The following is a 22,903-nucleotide window of genomic DNA, read 5'->3' on the forward strand; positions in this document are numbered from 1 at the left end:
CAAGTTTGCTTGCATTGCAGCAAAGAGGGCTGCCGTTAAACTCTTCTGTTGGCCCTTGTCACTTGCTTTTCAGCAACATGAACACTGAACTATTGGATAAAAAAAATACAACAAGCTGTATAGGGGCAAATAAAAATGTACTTTGTGCAAGTAAGTCTCTGACGGTCGTGTAATTGCTAAAACATTTATTGGTAGAATAAAGGAACAGGTGATTGGTCACTGTAATTACTCTCCCTATCTGATTCCACTGTGCTCAGGTCTCAGAAGTGTCTCTTTTCTGGAGATTCCCAGATTTGTGTTTTTGCTTCACTCAGCTGGAATAAACTGCATCAGGAAATCAAAGTTGGATCTAATGAGTTCTGTCTTCCTGCGAACACACAGAAGCTTCTCAGTGTTTCTGAAGTGTCTCTCTCTCTCTCTCTCTCTGTCTCTCTCTCTCTCTCGTAGCGTAGGCCTGTGTGCAGACAGCCAGTGCAGATACAGTACAGAGTCCATTTTAATCCACTCCTCAGCAGCGTCTGTCAGTCAGCCTCTCGGTGAGGGCTGGCGGCCCACTGGCAGTCCTGACCTGCCAATCAAATCACACCTCCGTCAGGGCTCACGGGGAACAGGGATGAAACATTCTGGATTCAATTAGCGTTCCGGCATGTCATATCTTTACCATGAACCCCATGACAATGTTTCTTTTTTTTTTTTTTAAACACAGGCGGCTGAATATATTATCATCAACGAGCTACCCCGCAGTCTGCAAGGTTGCTTTAAATCCGTGTAGAGGCTACAGCCCGCAAGCTGTGAGCTTTGCAAATGCAGCTCTCATTGAAACACCAAAGCGCCCTACTTACCCTTCAGACACTAGCCCTGAAATGAACCAGAAGTGGGTGGCTGAAGGCGAGGTTTCTGTGCAAGGTGCGGCGTCTAAGCAACGCGGAGGGAAAGCAGTCGCCCACAAGAGACTTGGGTTCATTTAACCAACAGCGGTTCTTTCTGAGAGGGGCCCGGGGCCCTAAAGATGATGAGTGTCTGAGGTGAAGGAGCGTGACAATGTTGCTGAGATAGTGGCAAGAGGCTTCCTGCTTGACTCTTATGCTTCTGCACTACCCCTTGACATCTATAAGGACGTTTCTTGGAGTTCTTTTTTTGTCCTTTGTGTATATGAATTCGAAGCTACCTGGAGAGACCTATGAAGCATATACAATACCAGACTGTTTTTCAAATATCTGTGTCCTAATTTGACATGTGAAGTAAACCACATAACATAGTTGTCCTCATAGACTTGATTTATGCACAAACTCCGATGTTTCCTAAAGTAGAAAAACCTGTGTGAAGTTCTTTTCACTCTACGGTAATTGTTGTTGTTACTCGGAAATTTTTCTGTTTTTGAGTAGGGCAGGAACTAACAATAATTTCATTTTTTAAATATAAATTAATAAATAATTTAGTCAAGAAGTTGCAGGGAAAAAAGTTGAATAAGCCTTATGTGTCTCAAGATGGAGCTGTGTGAGGTCTTGATAGATGTCCTCAAGTGATTAAATTTGAGTCGGAGTCGGTTAGGGGTGAGGACTTAAGACTTTTAAACAATATTTGAGGTGTGGAGTTAAAAAGTGAGCTCACCAGACTTAGCCCACTGCTCAGAAATCTCCAGTCAGTAGTTGAGTGGTTGTGGGTAATGCAGTTGCCAGGCATGCAATAAAAAACAACAATATCTTTGTCAGCACTGTTTTAGCAATTTTGGCACTGTTGGCAGGGCTGTCATTTTGTCAGAACTGTTGCGGTTTTAGCACTGTTAGTAGGGCTGATACTGTGTCAGCACTGTTGAAAGGATTAGCACTGTTAGAAAAACATTTGCACGGCTGTTACTCTGTCAGCACTGTTGCCACTGTTAGCGCCATCAGCACGACTGATGCTCTGTCTCTGGCCTACATTCAGTTAATTTATACATGTTTATATTGATTTAAAATAACCCTTCATTCAATAAAATGTACACACTTTTTACTTAATGAAAGACTAGAAACATGGAGACTATTGTTTTTTATGATGTTGTTGGTTACCAATCTCGGTCGGTACTGGGTCTATTAGGCAGATGGGGAAAAATGAAATAAAACATCAGCACAAAGGCTGATTTCTGTTCTTGAACTCTGGCTGCACCGTAGAGAACATGCAGTTACTGCCTTCCTGCCCACTGTCGCTCACAGTGGTGTCTTCTCTATGGATCCCGCTGTGTGTCTTTCAGTTCAGTAGCCCACTCATCTGTCCCAGTAGCCGAGCAGCAGCAGCAGAATGACTGAATCCGTTGTGCCTCAGGCCGGTCATGTGACAGCGCCGCGTAGCTGAATGACTTTCCCCCGCGCAGCCTCAGCGCCATTATGTTTCATTGGGAGGGGGGAGCTGCTGATGAAAAGAGAGAGTCAGCTATCCCTCCGGGTGCCAGGGTGCTCCACGGACCTCACAGCAAAGCCTGCTGGGAGCCCCGTCGCCATGACTGCATCAGGCGACAGAGAGAGAGAGAGAGCGGAGGATAGTAAAGGGGGCCACAGAGCGGACGCAGACATGCGGAGCAGCCAAATGGCAATTTTCTGCTGGTAAAGAAGACTTAAATCACATGTTCCACGCGCACACACTGAGGTCAGCCTGAGTATTTTGGGTAACCCTCACATTTCTTGTGCACAGATCCCCAAAATAGACACCTACAGCTGAAAAAGCAGTTGTATTTCTGGCTGAACAGTGGAGCAAAGTGTCTCATCCTGTTGTCATCATTATCTTTTTTTAATTTATTTTTTATCTCTTACTCATTTCCTCTGTCTTTTCTTCTACTAAGTCTCTTTTTAACTGTGTTACCCGTCAAGAAACGGAAGATGCCAAAGCAGTCAGCACCACAATGTACGCTCACATCTGTGCTATTCTTCTGTTACTCTGGGGGGGGGGGGGTTTAAATTAGAAAGTAGTGTTTTTAAAAATAGCAAGTGGTCTCTGCGTGTGTGTGTGTGCGTGAGTGAGTGTGTGTGTGTGTGTGTGTGTGTGTGTGTGTGTGTGTGTGTGTGTGTGTGTGTGTGTGTGTGTGTGTGTGTGTGTGTGTGTGTGTGTGTGTGTGTGTGTGTGTGTGTGTGTGTGTGTGTGTGTGTCCAGCAGGAGGCTGTTGCACCATGAAGTCGGCCGATATCTGCAGTGAAAGTCTAAATGACCACTTAAGCATATTCCATTGCATTGTCAACTAACAAGCCGTACACGGAATAATGTATATTTTTCAGCTTGTTACCCATCATGCCCCACTTCACACGCATTGATATTTTGATCACAAAAGGTCGTCTTTTGTTGAGTGAACGGTTTGGTCTGCGGTGGCCTAATTCAAAACAATAACAGGAAGTGATCACGTAATCGACCACAACATACACAAATCACCTTGTGATGTGGGCGTCTGTCTGCTGCTGCTGCACAAACGGTTGCATCACAAGCCTGCATGCATGCACTTGCAGCACCCGTCCGCCACTCCGCTCCGGCAATCAGGGAAGCCACAGAGGCAGATTAGATTAGATTAGCGGGGCTGAGTTTTAAAAAGTCAAATCAGCAGCTAATGGGGCTCACGCATATCTGGCAGCGGTGACAGCGCGTCTTTTGTAAATAAAGGGCGGTTAGGAGGCGCGCCGTGCTGTTACCCCCACGGCCCTGCTGCCACACAATGACATGCATTGTGTGTTTTCTGCTGTCAGTTCCAAGAGCTGGCAGCCACCGTTGAAGTTTGTCAACGCCGGGTGGAGATTTGTCTTGTTAATGAAAGTCGCCTTGTAGAGTGTCAGAGACGTCCTTTAGGGTTTAGCTCTGCACTTTTTTCCTCACACTTGTAAGATTTACACTTGTAGGAGTTATAGAATAGTCTTTCCATTAGAGCATCAGAAAAAATACTTTAAAAAAAACTGGGCAGAGAAACTTTATTTATTCTATTTTACACTTTTAATTTTTTTCAATGACAATACAGCATCAATCACAGAAAATACCTTTACAATTACAAAGTTTTGGGCTAACCATTTAACATAAAGTTTATTCCTATATTTTTGTGACAGAACAAGAATAACTCATGTAAAGGAAAAAGAGTGCTTTAGTAAGATGCAAATGCAAACTAGAGAACGACCATCTCGAGATTGGATCACACCAGCCATGACGCCAAACCCTAGTGTGATTCAGTGCATGAAATGAAAAGATTAATTGTTGCGTCCACTACCAGATGGCAGTGAGTGTTTTTTTTTTTTTTTTTCATCAAGCCTGCTTGTGATGCCCTTCATTTAATAGCGTCTCCTCATTCACACCTGGAGAGGTGAACGAATGGGTTATCTAAAAATCCACCTGCCTGCTGGAGAGGCAGTGAAATGGGGCCATCACATCGGCATATGATTCAAGCTGGCAGCTCCTGCGTTCTCTGCAGCAACCTGTTGTTTACTAATTGAAATATTACAGCCACAATGGCCACATGTTCTGTGTTTTATTTTTTGGGAAAAGTGGATTGGGGTCATGTATTCCAGCTGGAAAAAATCTGTGTGTATCGACCCCTTCCTCTCTACAAAAAGCATCACTGTTAGAAGTTGAGGCTGTCAGTCCCTTGACGTCGTCCCAAAGCATTGTGGGAAAAGTTTGACCCATTTTCGCAAAGAAGTGTGAATGGCGGCGGTTGCCACGTGCGGGTTGGAATTCATGTTTTATTGAATGCGACGATGAATAATTGAGCGTCTCTGTGTCCCAGCAGGGCCTCTGTTTCGGCGGCGCACGGAGCAATGTGGAGGAAATAGTAAAAAAAAACAGAAATCCTGATACGCTGAAAACCAGAGGTATGATTCGTCACACTCCGCTGGACTCACACACTCCAACGCTCATTTGTAACCTCACATAAACTCTCTCACCGATGAATTCAGGGCACGTTTAGGTCAGCGTGTTACAGTTACATAGTGTGGACTGCAAGACATGCTCCTTCTGGAGGACTTACAAGGATAGCAGAGCACACACACACACACACACACACGTATTAAACCATGCACAGGTACCCACCATGCTGAGAGGCAAACCTGCTGTCCCTAGTGCACACAAACACACCTTTAGCACATGAGCAATGACTGTATTTTTTATATAATAGATTTAAACTCTCATAAATTAAAAAAGGTAAACGTCTTCCTTTAGAGATTTGCTGGAAAGTAATCATGTGACCATGTGAAATCTGAAATCATTTAACTATCTACCTCCAAAATAAATTGTATACGTGGTCAGTCTGCTACATTTTGGAAAATTCTGATAAAAATACTTCATTGATTTGAAGCTATGGTGAAAGTGTTGAGAAAGAAGTACAAATATACCAAATGGTGCAGTTAAATTTTTTTTAAAAAAAATGTATTTGGAGCTGTATAGCAAATTCCACCACATGCAACTGTACCTGCTATCACTGGGGCAGTATATTGTTGTTGTTTCAGGTTGACCTGCAGGGCGACAGATGCTACCAGCTAAAAGCTAAAGTGTTGTATTCCTGTATATCTTCATATGACATGACCTGACCTGACATCATTAATCCACAGCTAAAGCAGCTGTAAGGTCGGCCTGTACGACTCAGCGGGGGTTAATGTAATGTCAGCCAGTGCACACTGCATCTACACCACTGTGTGATTTCTCATGTGTTCTGTCAACCCATTTTCTTATCACATGCAATATATTACGGCAGATGAAAGACCTGACGGTTATTTCCAATCTTAGCGCGAGGAACAAGAAGAACATGATGTCAGTGATGTCAGATTAGGCTTCGACAGCTAGCAGCGCTGTGTGCTTTGCCTCCTCAACTCACAGAGTCACAGCTGGACTGTTTTTCACAAGGCCACAATGAACCTGAGTCAGAGAACAGTTTGTAAAAATGTTGTTAAAATAGGTAAGAGTTTTGGATTGAGATAAAACATGAGAGGTGAAACCAAATGTTTTGGAAGGGTCTCATCCCTATAGTAGAGCTTTAATATAAAAGGGTTCCCGGTAGAACCCCCACCCAGGGGACTTTTATATTCAAGGGTTTCATCTAGAACCCACCCAGGGTTCCTCATGAGGCTCCCAAAGGGCCAGGGTTGATGTGGTGCAGCACAACTAACAACCATCGTGGTTCACAATTAAAATTTGTGGGGGGTCTGGGCTGGGCTTTAAACACAAGGGGCATTTATTGAAAAAAAGTAACTAGCACATCAATATATTGTTTCAAACTGATGTTTGGCAGCCATTTGTTAGCTTCACTTGTTCTGCGATGCTATTTTGAAGCCAAAGAGATGTCTGTGTCTGGTCTAGTCAGAGGCCCCTTCAGTCTGTAGCTTCCTCTTCTTGACTGTGAGCCCAGCTTCCGAAGATCAAGACCCTTCCCGCTGACAAAGGAGATGCATTGCAAAAACCCAGCCGAGCAACCGACAAACAGCTATAAATGGAAAGGAGTTTTGGTAGAATTCATCAATGGGTTAGTGGAAACGAGCTGAACAAGGGTTCCTTCCAGGAATCCAGAGTCAGCTGAGTATCCGACATTCATAGCAAGTGTATTCATTATGCAGGCTCAGTCATCGCTGCGCTAACGTCTCCTTTATTTGTGTGTGTGCTCCAGTTTCCTACGGTGCTCCTATATGTCTCGCTGCTCAGAGACAGGAGCCGGCAGAACTGGCGCGTTTTTTTTTATTTGGTGACACGGAAGATACGGCAGGCGTCAGAAAAAGAAGCTCTGCAGAGTCGCAATCAACTTTACTGTGTGAATGTGGAGTAGGTTAAAGTGTGTGTGAATGTGTGTGTGTGTATGTGTGTGCTTCAGCACCTTTGCTGGGTAGGTGGTATTGTAGGCTGGTGAGAAACAGAAAAATGAGTCACCGGTTCCAATCATGTTTTTCACACTTGTGAGTGTCTGCATTGTGCAGATAAACGGCACAGTGGTGATCATCCTCACATTATCCCAGATACTGATATTGCTAGAATCGTATGCAGCCATGAGACAAACACGTACTTGCGTTCGCTACAAAGCCGACTTCTCGCCCCTTTACTGGTCCTCCCAGCTTGCCACCTCCAGAGATAATGACCGTGGGCCGGTGTGGGATGAGCGGATAGTCGTCAAAATGTCAGCGTCGCCTTCAGACTGAGGCTTCATTGTGGTTCTCAGTTTGCCAAGACTGTGAGGAGGAGCAGCTGAGGAAGAAGTGGTGCCACTAATGAACCCTAGTTAGGCTCCACTCCGTTATATTGACACATCTGGTGGCATTTTTGGTCTTCAGCATGCTTTCCTGTCGCCTTATTAAGGGATCCGTATGAGGCTGCCAACTAGCACCGTGACTCACGCAGGATGCAGTATGCAGTATGCTTTGTGTTTGCTCCCCGTGCTTGTTACCGAGTCTTAAAGAGGCCCCTCTATAACCTCCGCGTGAAACACCGCCAGCAGGTTCTCATCCTTTGGCCACTTTGATGGCTGTTGAATATTGTGGTGGAAGTTTTTCCAATACAATTTACTATACTAATACCCAATTTGTACTAGTACTATCTATGTCCCGAGATGAGTCCCAGTGAGCGTTGAAATAATGATCCAATGACAAATGAAATGTCCTTGCGGTATTTTATTTCTTTGCATGAAAGAGCCAGAAGTTTACAGAGTCACCGGGAGCCTGCAAAGTACTGAACTCCCGAGTCAGGCTGCTCACCCCTGTATATATGGGAGCCGGGGTGGCCAGGCTCAGTTCTGAGTTAGCATCTCCTGACAATGAATGGGTGAAGGAGGGGGGGTATGAAGAACAAAAGGGGTGCATGAATATCAAAGAAGAGGTAGAAAAACAAAGGAGAGGAAGAAGACCAAAAGGTGGGTATGAGTCTCAGGTAGGGAGGAAGGACCAAGGTGTGAGAGGGCCAAAAGGTGGGGGCATGAATGAAAGGACATAAGGAGCGTCTCCACACAGTGTAACTTAGCATACAGAGAGACGAGGTTCTCCACCTTTAGAATACACATCATAGTACATTTCATTCAAAACCTTTAGAGTAAAATCTTCACATCATAGTACATTTCATTCAAACCCTTTACACTATATACTTCCAACATACACTAATATAATTTTCCATTACAATATCCAGCTTAATAGAAAGAGCTGTCTTCTTGACCGTCAGATCCACTCCTCATCTTCACGACGCTGCCGAGGAGCGAATTATCTGCAGCAGCAGCAGCCACGCTCAAGGCCCCGCTGAGAGACTTCCGCTATGGGAACCATCAAAGTGCTGCACTGGAACCAGCAATCCTCAGTCAGCACCACCACCACAGCACACTGAGATATCCCTCTGTATCTGCCAGCAGTGACAGCAGAAACTATATACATCAGAGGTCTTCATGTGCAGCCATATATTGCAGAATGTGTGGCTCGTAGATATCGTTACAGCTCATCATGTAGATACACATTTATAGTAAAAAAAAACCTGGACATTTAAATGCCTCATGGATGATGTAGGATGATCCCAGGGAAATATTTTACACTGAATTTACTTCTTTGTCGGTGCACATAAGACATGAACAGACATAATACAGTGTTGGTCCAACATGAGCATCTAGAACAGCAACAGTGCTCCCTGGTATAGATTCTAAAATGTGCGTAATGTTACTGATCAAACCGTTCTAAAGCTGAATCAGTCATTTGTCAGTCCACAGAAGATAAATCTGCAATTACCATTATTTAAATTTGTGTCCTCTATTCTGGTTTCAGGTCTTCGGACAATGCGAATATGTGACCCTAAATTGGCACTGTTTTCTGACCTTTTTTATAGAGTCAATAATGAATCAAGTCATCGAGAAAATAATCTGCTTAATGGATGATTCAATGAATTGTCAGTTTCAGCCCAGAAGCATTCAGTGAGCCCTTGCTACTGGGGTAAAAGCAACTGTATATGTTCTGTTTAAGTTGTTGTATTCCTGAAAGAATACAAGGATCGTGTTTTTTTTTTTTTTTTGTTGTTTTTTGTAAGTGCCTGCCCTTTTCCAAACAGTTTTGAACGACGGCGTCTCCGATGCTTCTGTGTAACAAACCATCTGGCGCGTCATGTTAAATGTCACGCTCCTCACTCAAACTTTGCCGTGGGCTGGCATCTTATACTGGTCTATCGACGTTACTGTCAGGGAAAGCTTGGTATGTCTGCTGCTCCTGTAACAGCTTATTCCAGTGCATGATTGTAGAACAAAGTGCTAGAAATATCCCGAGATAAAAATATACACCCCAATCGGCAAAAATGGGCACAAAAAAATGCTGGTTTGTTTGCCAAGAGTGTTTTTTTAGGGGTTTTTCTTAGTAGTCGGGTAGAATTATACCTTGCCGTTTGAGCTTGTGTTCTTTTGCAATGCACTGCTAACCATACAAACATACATACATAAAACATAGTAAATTAGTCATAACATCTAGAAGAGGTGGAGAGGAAAAAGGGCAAAGAAGAGGTGGAGTGATTGATCACCTGCTTCATCTACAGATGTTCTCTTCTATCCCTCATCCCTCCATCTTGCTTCACATAAAAGGGGGCCAGCATGGGCGTAGGGAACTCATTGGCTGGAGGGGTTTCCAACCACAGCACTCTAATGATCTCTCACCTAACCCCCCTCATCTGTTGCTTGTCATAGCGTTCCACTGGGTGGGTGGGTGGTTGGGTGAAGACCGGTGCGTTCACGCGGTGTGCTGTCTGTTTATAGGGATTGTTTTTTTTCTTTGTTTGACTATCAAAAGTAACATGGTTTCAAGTTTATGAACTGTCTCCGCCTAATGCTTGAACAGTTGGCTGCAGCCCTGCAGCGTGTTAAGATGTGGTTGTGCGAGAGGGCCTGCTGTGTCAACGGTACAGCACCATAACCTCATCCTGTTTTTACTGACTCAAGACCTGCTAAAGAGCCCACCTTCTACCGACACATCTGCTGCAGCACACCAATGACTTGCTTTTGAATCTGTTCAACTATTTACGCCTCTGAAAATTCTTGACCCGATCAGACTTGCGTGGTTGACGGTGCTGTCACGTGTCACTGTGCCAATTCCTCCGCTGCATAAAGGCATCTTGAGAAAAATCAGAGACAAGTGCTCCCCCTGTATTTAATGCATGCAGATTAAGCGTGTGGGGAGAAGAGAATGAGCTCTTTTTTTTTTATTGGCCAGTTTTGAAAAAGCAGGGGGGTCAGATGGTAGCTCCACCCTTAACACGATTACAGCCGTAGCTCCTCATTGACAAGCTTTAGACTTACCGCTCGGCCCTGCTGAGAGATGTGACGGGTATATTGTCACCGGGAGCCGCGAGAGGCTTTAAGGTGCGCAAGGTCTCCTAAACGGCTTCACACTCGGACGAGCCGATTGTGGACACGGATGCACAGAGGCCAACAATGGAGTCTTTCACTCGGACGCGGCACGGAAACATTTCTGGTTTGCAAATGAGCACTAATATCAAACCCTCCCGGGCGAGACGCTATCGAATCGCACAAAGAAAAACCCCTCTGGGGCAGAAACGCCGTAAATCCCACAGGGTTCCAGTTATCTAAACAACCCACCGTGTGGACTGCCGCTCTTTGATTCCCTCAGAGCTCCCAGTGTCCCCACTCAGCGTTGTCATCATGTCTTATTAACCAATTTACAGACTGAGGGTTGTCAAGGTGGTTGAGTGCGGTTTCGTGGCGCCAACGCGGACGTGGAGAGAAGAGCACTTTTGATGTTTGCACCAGCCTCCTCCGCTTAGGGCAATCTGGCTCATCAATGGAGGTTTAGCTGTGACGTGGTTTTAATTATAGTGTGGAGGGAGGGAGGGAGGTACAGGGGTGGCCGTTGGGCTGCGTCCATATGCCAGCCTCGGGTCCCCAGAGACTAAGCCAGCGGCTTAATGAGCAGCCCCGCAGGAATTAGTGCTAGTTTAACCTCGCTGTTTTGACTGCTGGGAGAAGCCTGCTGCTCAGCTGATTTACAGCCACTGAAGAGGATGAGGGGTGGGGGGGTTGCTAAGGAAGCTTGGAGCTTGCCCTGTCTGTCAGCACACACATGTACTTCCTAAAATATTTCGGGAGTGAGCAATTAGGAAGACATGAAAGGGATAGTGTGGATGTTTTGAAGTGGGGTTGTATGAGGTACTTATCCATAGTCAATGATTTACTTACAGTAGATAACAGTCGGTACACCAACAGTTTGGAGGAACAGACAGGAGCACCAGCAAGCAGCAAAGCAATGTTCTGTTGTAGACGGGGGACGCAGTAAAACGTGTTTCTGGCACCTAAAAAAAATTATATCATTTTACGTGTACGCTATATTTATAATATTTTCAATTTTCACCAAAAACTACCAGACTTGCTGGTTTGTCTTATTGTGTGAATCCGAACTTCACAAAGTCATGCAGTAACACAAACAAAGTAACCGATCGAGGCAGTGGAAGAACCACAACTCTTATGTTCTCTGAGGTGTAATTACTGGGTTTTTTTCAAGGGAGTCCGAAGGCTTTAGCGAGAGCATAGATGGATATATTGGCTTCAGTTCCCTCGTCAGAAACATAGACTGTGTAGCTGTCTGACAGCGAGGTACACCAGCGAAAATAATCTGATTATAGCGTACACTTAAACTGATATTACATCAACAACAGTGCATTGCTTTGATCCTGTGCCGGTACTCCTGTCCAAACTGGTGGCATCCCGACCGCCATATACCGTAAGTATTACTCTCACTATGGATAAGTACCTCACACAACCCCACTTCAAAACATCCAAAATATCCCTTCAAAAACTACAATCTTTCATGACTAAGGCTGGGAATTGTTGGAAACACTAGTGCCTATACAATACCAGGTATTCGAATAAAAAAAAACTCTCTGAACAAACCACATACTCACTACTTTTTAATTATTTAGATAGATAAGTGTAAATAATTCTACACCTGCCCCAACTGTTTGTCTACTTGAACACCACGTTAAAAATGCATCAACACTGCGAGTGCTCACGTCCCCTACACTGTGCTGCGGACACCGTCCACAGTCAGCCGCACGCAGAAGAAACTGAAGATCGTATCATAGCTGCAGCGAATGACTTACTAATCTGCCATGGATATATGAAACTCTTCATTATCTCACGACCTGGGTGCAGCATGAAGCCATGAGACAGATGTGAAACAAGAAAAGGAAACGAAGGAAGCAGGAAGTGTGACGGGTTCGGATGCGCTTACAGTAAATGAGAATATCAGCCTGATGCATCAGCACCGCGGCCCTCTTAAGACGTTTCCTGTTCATTTGTCTTGAAGGAGCCCACCTGCTGTGTTTTGCTGTAGCCTCGCTGCAAACCAAAGACAGACAACTGGGGGGGGGATTGCATCAGGCCCGCCTCTCTCGTATGATATTACCGTGGTGACCCAAAGTCGACTTTTGGGTATGAGAGGTGTAAAATCCAGACTCACAGATTCAGTGTACGGGTTTGCGTGGACAAATTCTTCCATCGGACAGGGCACCTTGATTTTGAAGATTTGTCACAGCTGAGGACAGAGCTCCTCTGTGTTTTGCTTCCCACGTGGCTTCACCATGATTGATGGTCAGTCCATCACACAGGAAGTTCCCCCCTGGCGGGTCATTCAGCCCAGCCTTGAGGCCGGCAGACAAGCCTCTCTGCCCCTGCGCGACCAGTCTCTCAGTCATTTCTCCTGGTGGATTATGGTTCAGCTACACACCACACTTTTACCAAAACGGTGTTCAGTCTATTCGTCTGCCCAACACTGTGGTGCAAATCAACAATGACTTGCAATATTGACATGAAATGAAAGTGTGTTGACTATTTCCTCGTCCAGCAAATTGTCCATGACAAGATATATATAGATCCTTTTCTACCCCAGGAACTTCCCTCCGCAAAGAGGAAGCTTTTGAGGAACTTTATGTGTTTTGACAGCAGTGGACCAGGGTCTAAATTTAGTTCCTGCCACATTTGACCCCACAAAAAGGCCTTGGTCGAGGGTAGTACTTTATGGAAGAACTGGAACTTGTGGATGGGATTTGGAATGACCGCTGTGGATTGTCAAACACACACACAGTGCAGCTGCTTCAACTTGTGTACCACCTCATTCACTAAAACAACGAACTACTATATGAGTAATTATCAAATCTAAGTCAGAAGTTGTCGTGAGTAAAATTGGAGCACTCAAATCACACATGTTGGATTTATTTTAAGGCGGTTCTTTGGTTTTTCATACTAAATATCTAAAAAAAATAACTAAAAGTTTTAAAAAGACATTGTTACATACTTTCCAATGTAGAAAAGGCTTTTAAACAACAGTTAGACCACATTATAGGGAGATTGATTTCAGGTATAGGATGATGTGAAAATTTCATGCCACAATTATCCTGGCCAAAAATAATTGCAATATAAGCTATCATCCTGATAATCATAAAATATGCTTAAAATTCTTAAAATGGCACTAAAACATGTTTTCTTTAAAAAACGTTAAATTACACCATTTTACATAGACAGCAACTGTAAAAAGGATCGCTCCGTCAAGAAAAATAACGCAATCGAAGCTTCAAATTGCGATATTATTTATTTCTCATTAAAAATGTTGCCAAAATTAAATTATTTAATTCTGGGCCCCTCAGCACAATTTAGAGCCATGATTGACTGACTGAGACAAACAGTCATGTAACAAAGATTCAGTGAAATTTTGACTGAACTGCAGGCTGTTTATGTAGAGAGAGGGGGTTGTGAGTAGAGGTTATACAAATGTAAATAGTTCAATATGTAGAGCACGTGAAGCCCCCATTTTTTCACCTAATAGATGTAACACTAAGCAAAGTGTTTAATATATAGAGAATTAATTATTATATTTTATTGTATGCAAAACACAGAGAAATTCTACTAGCATTTTTAACATTTTGTATGATGTATGGCATCATAAATGTGTTATGCCGCATAAAATACATGTTTGTTGTTCAATTTAGCTTAGTTTTCTTTGTTCATTTCAGTGATGATGAAACATAAAAATATATTTTTTTTCCTTTTGACATTTTAGTCATCAGTTTGTGTAAATTGGTATCCTCGCTGTTCACTTCCTGTCTCTCCTGTTGGGCCGCGTTCCTCAAGTGGGTGCATCATGTTAAGACAATGAACGATGAGCCTTTAAGATTATCCCCCAGCCGGAACACAATCCTCTTTGGAGGTGCTGAGCAGTGTGTGTGGGGGGGGGTTCTGGGTCTGGGTTTGCTGTCTAGACGCTTGCAGCTCTGTGTGTGGGAACGCGCTGTACCGAGCCGGGCACAGCTGTACCACTCCTCTCCTCTGAGGCACATCACATTCTCATGTCTGAAGTCGCACAGTCACCAGACACACACACACACAGGAACAGAGAGGTATAGTTTTCATTCCAGAGACGTGTTTTGAAGCAGAGCTGTCTAAGTGTTGTCGCGCCGGTTCATCCTCCATCACTCACAGGATTTCACATCGCCATGGCTACTGCCTCAGTTCCACTCCCCCTGACTCTGCCCAGCCTGGCCCTGCCAGCAGAGCAAGGAACCCCATAGCACATCAGTGTGCTCAGGAATGTGGTAACCTAGCAACGGGGGGCTGGAGACAGATCGCCGCGTAGGGTCGATGATTGGCGACCGTGCCTCGTTCGCTTAGAGGTAAATCTGGCTTCTGTGACGTCAGACTCTGATGTTCAACAGTTGTACTTGGATGTAGCCTGTATGCTTTTTTTTCCAATATTACTACTCTTTAAAAAAATCTGGTCATCATCAGTATGAATTTCCAAGATTATTCAATTTATTTTATTAATTTGACTGAATGTTCTGAATTTATTTAGCACTTTTTAAAAACAGAATGGGGAAAAATAAATAAATAAATCAGCACAGAAAGTAGAATGCAAGATGTCGGTTGCCTGTCATGCCGCCCTCTCTCTCTCTCTCTCTCTCTCTCTCTCTCTCTCTCTCTCTCAATGTTTCCTCTCTCTATTTCTAACGTAACAGTTCAATAAACACTTAATGGCACAAAAATAGAACTCCAATCAATAACAATAAAATCAATTTACCATAGAAAAAACTTAACCCCTATCACCCCAAGTGAGGGTTGAGTAAAAACTATCATGAAAGTGAGTCTGAAAGTTTTAGGAAGCAGGTTTAAAAAAGAAAGAAATGTATAGCACAACTTTAAGTTGATTGACCAAACTGTCTTGTAAATACCTATTGGCTAGAACCTCATAGTTATTGCACTAAAAAAACCAACAACGTGGGTGCTGAAATGAGTAGTGAAGGTGTGTAAATACAGGAGAAATGAATAAAGATATATTTCTGGCACTTCCTTTTCCTCTGCAAGGTGGGGGAAGTTACCGCAGCACAAATGCGGTATGGCATCAAACTCATTTATCCTGCCATGAAGAATGAATGTGGCTGCCGGGGTAATAAAACATACATCTTCTGTAAGTGGCATAGTAAGCTGACATGTAGACAGCAGAGTGGTTCAAAGTAAGCTCTGTGTTTTACTTCTGCTGTAGAAAGGGGTTGACAGGATCCAGAGTCAAAACCAGTGACGCGCTCCCCCAGCCTTGTTCGACTCCAGGTTAAGAAAGTGAAACTGTGAAGATGAAACGCAGAGAGCTTGCTGGAGCAGAACATAGAGGCCTCCTTGGCCTATTTCCAGGATGACTGGTTGACTCGTTGACTTCATCAGCAAAACTGTCTTCCTCCGGAATGGAAGAACCGAGCGGTTATTTTCAGAGTTCTTTTTTGGGGTGGAGCCCGAGCCACGTCATCGCATAGTTGATGTTCTCAGAGAGTTGACTGGAAATGTATCACCCTTTCAAGGTGTGTATCAGGCTTCTAACCACATCCCGTCACAAAGTGATGAGGCCCAGATAAGTGAGCGTTCAGCAGGTTGTTGCACCTTCTGCACATCTGCAGAAAAATGCAGCGCCTCACCAGATAAAACGCGTAGTCGGTACCGTTTTCACTTTTTAGTTTGTAGTTTTTCCCTCATAAAGGTATTGCCATTGTGACGGTAAACCTGTGTGCCCCAGTAAGAAGCAAAGCCCTTAGCAGTACCAGTGAGAGCCTTTTGTCTTGCTGCCCTGAATTCATTGAGGACCTAAGGAAAACTTAAAAAAAGCAAGGAGTTGTAACAATGCTTTATGTCCTCCTGTTTCCTGTGGAGTCAGCATCGCAGCAGTCTCAGAAGACGGGTTTGACAATAGGGCTGTCCTCCATATGTCACTCTTTATAATAAGTTGAATATTGCACTTAGTGTTGATCTGCGAGCTGCTCTTCGTTGCAGTATTTTGGCTTTCTCCGGCTCACAGAACAAGTCCATTACTCTCTACCTAATGAAGGAAGGCGAATTTTGGTTCAAACTATTTTTTCTTAAGGTGGTAAAGAGTCCATTTTACTCAAACTTAATCTTAAACGGACTATGGGTCTGATTGATCTGCGATGTCAAATGTGGTCCCAATTGGTAGCAGAATGGATATGCTATAAAACCACAACATTCCAGGTGCGATCCTGGGCCGTGGGACATTTGTCAAATGTCATCTTTTTTACATTACATTACAGTCATTTAGCAGACGCTTTTATCCAAAGCGACTTACAGGAAGTGTATTCAACATAGGTATTCAAGAGAACTACTAGTCACCAGAAGTCATAAGTGCATCTCCTTTCTTAAACAAGCATCTCAAAGTATAAACCAGAGCAGAAGTATAGTGCAGAGGCAGATTACTACGAAAACAATAATTGCAACAGACTAATACGAATATAATAAGTGCTACAAACTACTACGAATAGGATAAGTGCAGTAAACAAATACGAATTCAATAAGTGCAGCGAACTGATAGGAATACAGTAAGTGCAGCAACTAATACGAATGCAATAAGTGCTACGAGGAAGGCTCCGGGTAGTACTTCCTGAAGAGGTGAGTTTTCAGCCTGCGCCTAAAGATGGGCAGTGACTCTGCTGTCCTGACGTCAGTGGGGAGTTCATTCCTCCACTGAGGGGCCAGGACAGAAAAAAGCTGTGACCGGGTGGATCGGCCGCAGGGACCTCTGAGCGACGGGGCAACCAGTCGCCCCGAGGCAGCAGAGAGGAGTGGTCGGGCGGGGGTGTAGGGCTTGACCAAGGCCTACACCCCCGCCCGACCTCTTCCTCTCCCTCCTCCCGTTACCAGTCTGCATCTATGCTGTCTTTTGTATAATGAATGCAGGAATGCTAAAAAAAAAATGTTTTAGTTGGGGCGTAGATGTATTTTAGGAATACTTGTTTTTAATTTGTTGAGCAGCAATCAAGAAATTAAATCCTCCTCTTCTTTTATCCAAAATGATTTGTTGATACAACAGGTGTTTTTTGACGACTAAAAATGTCTTGTTCTTGGCTCCACCCTCTCACGTCACTTATGTAAAAAAAACAAAATGACGACGGCCAAAATGCAGGCTTCAAAACCGCAGTGTGACATCACAGTGTCCACTTTTATTCATATATAATTAAAGATTTCATCATTGTATTAACTTAGAAAATTAGTTATTTAGCATTGTGGTCAGACTTTTTTTTAACCTGATTAGATGATATGAGCAGAACTGATACTTTAGTATTTTTATGACTTCAAAAAAAACCTCAGCTCCACTGTAGACAAGAGTTTCAAAAGAAACAGGATCCCTTCACAATAAATCTGAAGGACAAAATGTGAAACTTCCCTGTTCCACCAGCGTAACAAAAGCCTTGTGAAGACAAATAAGCACCTGAAAATGTCAAGCTGTCCCTCTAAGGGTGCTCTTCTAGTTACTCTGAAGGTGTCTCCTCTATTCTGTGCTCATGTGCTACTTTGCTTCCCAGCCAAAGCTCTGTGCTGTATATACAGCCGCTAAATACATGCTAATGTACTTAAACAGACATTTTCTGTAAATGATTAAATCACACGTGCAGCTAAATTTTAAACTGCAGTTGAAGGCTCACGTTTAAAGCGTGAGGTTTCCTGCCTCGTACCAACGAAGAAGAGCACTCGAATGAAATGGAAAGATAATTGATGGTTTCCGAGGAGGAGGAGGACGCAATGAATATTTCAATTAGGAGAGCAGAGGCGGCGTCTTGTTTTGCAGTTTATTCATCCAGAGCCCAGGGGGGAAGTGGAGAGTGTTTGGGGGCGGGGGCTGCCGGTTCAAGTCCTGGACACGGCTGCATTATTAACAGAAGGTCAGCTGTCAGCGCACGTCTGCAGGGCTCACATCAAGCGGCACCACTCTGTGGTTTTTTTCGGGCGCTTCTGGCTGACATATTTGTAACCTTGTGGGCCATTTAATGAAGGTTCAGCCTTCTCTTCTAGCTTCCACCTTTTTGTTTTTTTCTTGTTCCAATAAAGCAGAGCCAGACCACAAGGAGCACGTAACACACGGAGCATCTGGAGCAAGATTTATTACCTCGACCGTAAAAAAAGATGTAGGAGATATATAGGGTGAGATGCTGCACATTTTGGCTTGAAAAACATCGTAGGTCCGCAACAAAAATAAGCTAATCTAAACATTAGTTCTTTAATTAAAGTTACTTTGACCAACACCGACGCAACGCTGCTGGAGGCCCATACCTGTGTTGCCGGGGTCCGCTGGAGGGACGGGAGGCACGGGAGAAACAAAACAGCTGCAAATCTTTAAGACCCAATGCGGTGGTGCTAATGGAAACACGACTGCGTTTGTCCACAGCGGCCTCCAAAATCAACACAAAAAACTTTATATGTTGTTGTTAAACTATATTGTTTAAATCTAAGAAAATGAATGCTCATATATTTTGAATACATTTTTTTAAATGCTTTATTACGTATTGCCCTTTCACACACTCTGGTGTGTCCCACTCTGAATATATGATAAATCGGTTAACAAAATTGTCAGCAGTTTATTCTTTTTTTGTTATTCAACCGATAAATTGACCGACCAATCATTTCAGCGCCAATAGCTTCCGTAACTTGAGCTTTACTGAGGAGGAGGATGGCTGCAGTGGTAGTCGGGAGCCACTGGGCGGCTGTGGCGTAGTGGAGAGCAAGGTAGTTCTCCAATCAGAGGATCGGTGGTTCGATACCCGGCTTCAGCAGTCGATGTGTCCTTGGGCAAGACACTTAACCCCAAGTTGCTCCTGAAGGCCATCGGTGTGGACTGGATGATGAATGTTAGTTAGAGTCTGATGGTGGCACCTTGATGGTAGCCTGTCATCAGTGTGTGAATGGGTGAATGATATGTAACATACTACTGATTGTAAGTCGCTTTGGAGAAAAGCGTCTGCTAAATGACTCAAATGTAATGTAATGTAATGTAATGACTCGCGAAGGCTCGGTAGTTTCTGTCGCCGTCTGCGGTCTCCACCTTTTGAGGATCAGTAGGTGCCCGCTGTCACCCCTCCACCAGCTCCTACCAGCCCTACTGCTGTCGTCCCTGGCGCCGCTGACACTGAGCCGCCCTGACACAATGGTGTCGCCGCTGGTCCCACCCAGCTTGCACACGACTGAGGCTTGTTCCTTCTACGCGGTAGAGAGAGAGATAGGGGGCGAGCCCGAGAGAGAGAGAAAAGAGAGAGGGTCACGGGCCGTGTTGTTGTGATCCACGCTCAGCCAGCAGGAAGAGATGTAGACAAGCATCAGGCCTCTCCGCTTTTCCCCACAGACGAGCCGGGCGGCAGCAGCAGGCAGCAGCAGCAGCAGGAGGAAGGGCTGTTCCAGTTTTGGCAGCTCGTAATCCCCAACCGGAGAGAGGAGACAAACCATAAAGAGAAGTGTATTAAAAAAAATAACTGGAGATACCGTCGTCTCTTCTTCTTTGTGCTTTATGGCTGTCTGCCAGCTCGGGTGGCGCAGACGGGCCTTTATCATCTCCGCACTGAGGAGGCGACCTGCTCGCTCTGAGGGGCTCACGCTGAGAGGGATAAAAGCAGAATAGAGTCTGTGATTTTTTTTTAACGAAGGCGGTCAGTGCTTCCTCAGGCGGACCACCTGCAGGGACGCGTGCTGTTAAAAAAAATATTAATAAAGTGCTGTGAAAACGAGATAATCAAGCCCAGATCCTTCGCTTTACAGACTCCACCCGGCCTCTTTGAAATAAACTGTTTCCTGGCGGTGCAGGAACTCTAGCCTTTGAGTGCTACCTTTATGCTAACCGTTTAATGTCGACCTGCGGGAAAGCCTTTAGCAGCTGTTTGTTTCTCATTGAGGTCTACCATTTCAGAAAAACAATCCTCCTAAATTGAGAGAAATATATTTTTGTTATTCCTGTCCACTTATTTTAACGTTTCCTCCTTAACCGACATTGTCCCAAGGTTGTAAATCATTTCCTCCTGTTTCCTCCTGTCCATAGGCCGCTATGTCTCCTTTTGGTCAGGATTGCGCAATGGAGGGTTGCCCTGGAGGCAGCGGGAGGGTTTTTTGGGGAGGCAGGGGTCACAGCTGTCGCAGCAGTGGCGTTGTGTCGGTGGCGTTTTTCCTCTGTGATGTGCCAGGTGACCTCTGGTACCCCGCGGGGTGCAAAGCCAGGGCTGCCCTCAGAGGGGCTAAGACAGAACATTGGTCTGGGTCGTTTGTCTGGAATCGTCCCTTTATATTTAATACCAAGCAAATAGTTGTGGAAACTTGTAAACTTTTTTTTTGAAGTTTCAAATTTGGAAATTTGGTCTGAGTAACACACAATTCTAATGGTCCATCATTTAGAAATTTTCTAAAATTCCGTACTAATTATAGGACATTATTTTGTTTACTCTATTTATTTAATTCCAAATAATTAACCAAGGCCCCTTTAGTTACTGCTGCTAACCCTGTCATAACATGACATACTGTATGTGCAGTTTAAAATGATCATGTTTTACTACTCAAAATGCGAAACACGGGCCCAGTTTCAATCCGGCCCCTGAACCCTGCCCACTTCCACTCCATTCGCGTGGTGGCTCATTAGCACCAGAATTAAAATCAAGAAGAAAATTATAAAAAGGACCAAAAAATGACTATTTCTGAGTCCGCCGAGGGGGGAGGTTCATCCTGAAACTTGCCGCTACTTATACGTTTGTCCAAGTCATCTTCATAAACAACACAGAGCGGGAGAGAGCTGCTAGCGTTAGCATCACCATAAACTCCTCGGTAAGAGCACCTAGCCTCAGGGTTCTATTTGACCTTTTTCCCTTTTACACTGTCCCGTCTCTGTGTCTCCTCATCAGTGAACAGTGATTGATGATGTCCCTTCACAGCAGGCTATAAATGTGACCAGAGGTGAGGCAGCAGAGATAGGACGTGAATAAACATTATGGTTGAACCGTCGACTGCAGCGACCCAGCTTTCTGTCGTGATGCTGCTGCCGTGTTCAGTCCCAGATCTGACGCACAGCAGTGACTCACAACCGTGGCGATAACTGAGTATGATGCTGGCTGTACGCATCCTCGTAGCTTATGTCACATGACTGAATGAAATAGGTAGCGATAAAGAGTGAGTGGTAACCCTGACTGGCACGGGCCTCCTCCTCTCTCTGCATGACATCGACAGGACGGCATGCTGGGAGTGCGGAGACGAGGGCCTTCCCCTGGCAGAGAAGCAGGCGCAGCATGTGACAACACGGAGCCCATCATTAGCGAGCTCCTTTTGACAAGAGTCAGGGGGCGCTCACTCCTCCCCTTCCCATCTTCCTGTCCGTCCATTCTCTGCTCATTTCCGTCTCACTCGTCCTCCTCCTCCTCATCTCTATCCGCCACTGCTCTTCCTCCTCTGCTCCCTGCCGTCCTCTTTTACCCCCTTTAATCTTTTTTCTAATTCATTATAACTCCGCACAGACCTATTTATCACTGTCCGTCTATTTTGGTGTTCCTCCTGATGAAGGGCACAGCAGGAAGACGGAGTAAAGTGAATGATTACTTCAGTCAACTGATTACTGGTCATGATGAATCGATTTTGTCGAAATGTTTCTATTATGTTACAATATTGCAGGAGGTCGTGCCTCATTGATATGTTACAAGGAACTAAATATTCACTCGGTAGACTACTTTATTTATTAACGGTCAACACAATCAAGCAATACACTGCGCGATAAAATACAGTGGCATTTAAATGTTATTTATTGATAAAGAAGCTTGATAACCACATGTGATTTTCCACCTTAACACACATGATAACACAAGTTTTTTTCCACCATGGGTCCTGGCGATGGAGATGCTTCCCAGTGTCGGAGGTGGGCCAGAGTAAGAGCTCTCTGTTTCCAGCGGTACAGTTTAAAGAGTTGTTTAAACGTGTCCTTTTCAAGGATATATTCTCCCACATGTCGGTGGGCCCCATCGGTGCCAAACAAATTAGTTAGCACCGCTCCAGCCTCCACCCTGTTTCCACTCTACTGGAGCCGAATACGTTTTCATTCACACGGACTCGATCCCGCCAGGGTTCACTTCACACCTCCAATGGCTACTGGGGTGGAAAACGCCTTCCCTGAGGGTTTAAAACGTGATAGTAAGACCTCCATCACCAACCACTCAGAGCCCCAGAACCCCGCTCCATCACCTCCCCATCAAATGTAAACTCAGGTCCCCAGACGGGAGCCCTCCCAACGCCATGACATACCTTCAGCTCTGCGCAACCTTTCAATGAATTATTCACTCAGAGTAGCACATGCACGTGGTCGAACCTCTGGGTGAACCCCCGCCCAACACCCTTTTTTATGCGTCTTTCTTTTCTCAGACATGGAACACAGTTGGATGCCACCTTATTTCACGTTGAGTTAATCAATTTTCCCCCCTTTCACTACTTTAATCACTATCTTTACATGTTCAGATGCTTTCAGTCTTTGGCTCCAATTAAAGCAGCTAATGAATTTTGTCCATCCAGTGTTATGAATAGCCTTTTGCGTTAACTAACTATAGCTCCAACTCCACTGCTGGTCACGTCCTGCTCTGAAATTGGAATTTTTCCTAGAGGGTTCATTGATTTCATGTTGAA

The 22,903-nt window shown here is 44.5% G+C and overlaps 1 protein-coding gene across 5 annotated transcripts in view; it reads left to right on the forward strand.

Annotated features, from left to right (window-relative positions):
• fynb (FYN proto-oncogene, Src family tyrosine kinase b) overlaps positions 1-22,903 on the forward strand; it is a 61,566-nt gene that overhangs the window by 7,956 nt on the left and 30,707 nt on the right. For 3 of the 5 annotated variants that reach the window (XM_054619138.1, XM_054619134.1, XM_054619137.1), the window contains exon 2: positions 4,730-4,814. The exons of 1 other annotated variant lie outside the window; for it this stretch is intronic. The gene's annotated coding sequence lies outside the window, so the exon portion shown is untranslated. The remainder of the gene's footprint in view (positions 1-4,729; positions 4,815-22,903) is intronic. One more of the 5 variants, XM_054619135.1, reaches the window with a different exon arrangement.

The sequence above is a fragment of the Anoplopoma fimbria genome, chromosome 18 (assembly GCF_027596085.1).
Source record: "Anoplopoma fimbria isolate UVic2021 breed Golden Eagle Sablefish chromosome 18, Afim_UVic_2022, whole genome shotgun sequence".
In the NCBI taxonomy this organism is placed as follows: Eukaryota; Metazoa; Chordata; class Actinopteri; order Perciformes; family Anoplopomatidae; genus Anoplopoma; species Anoplopoma fimbria.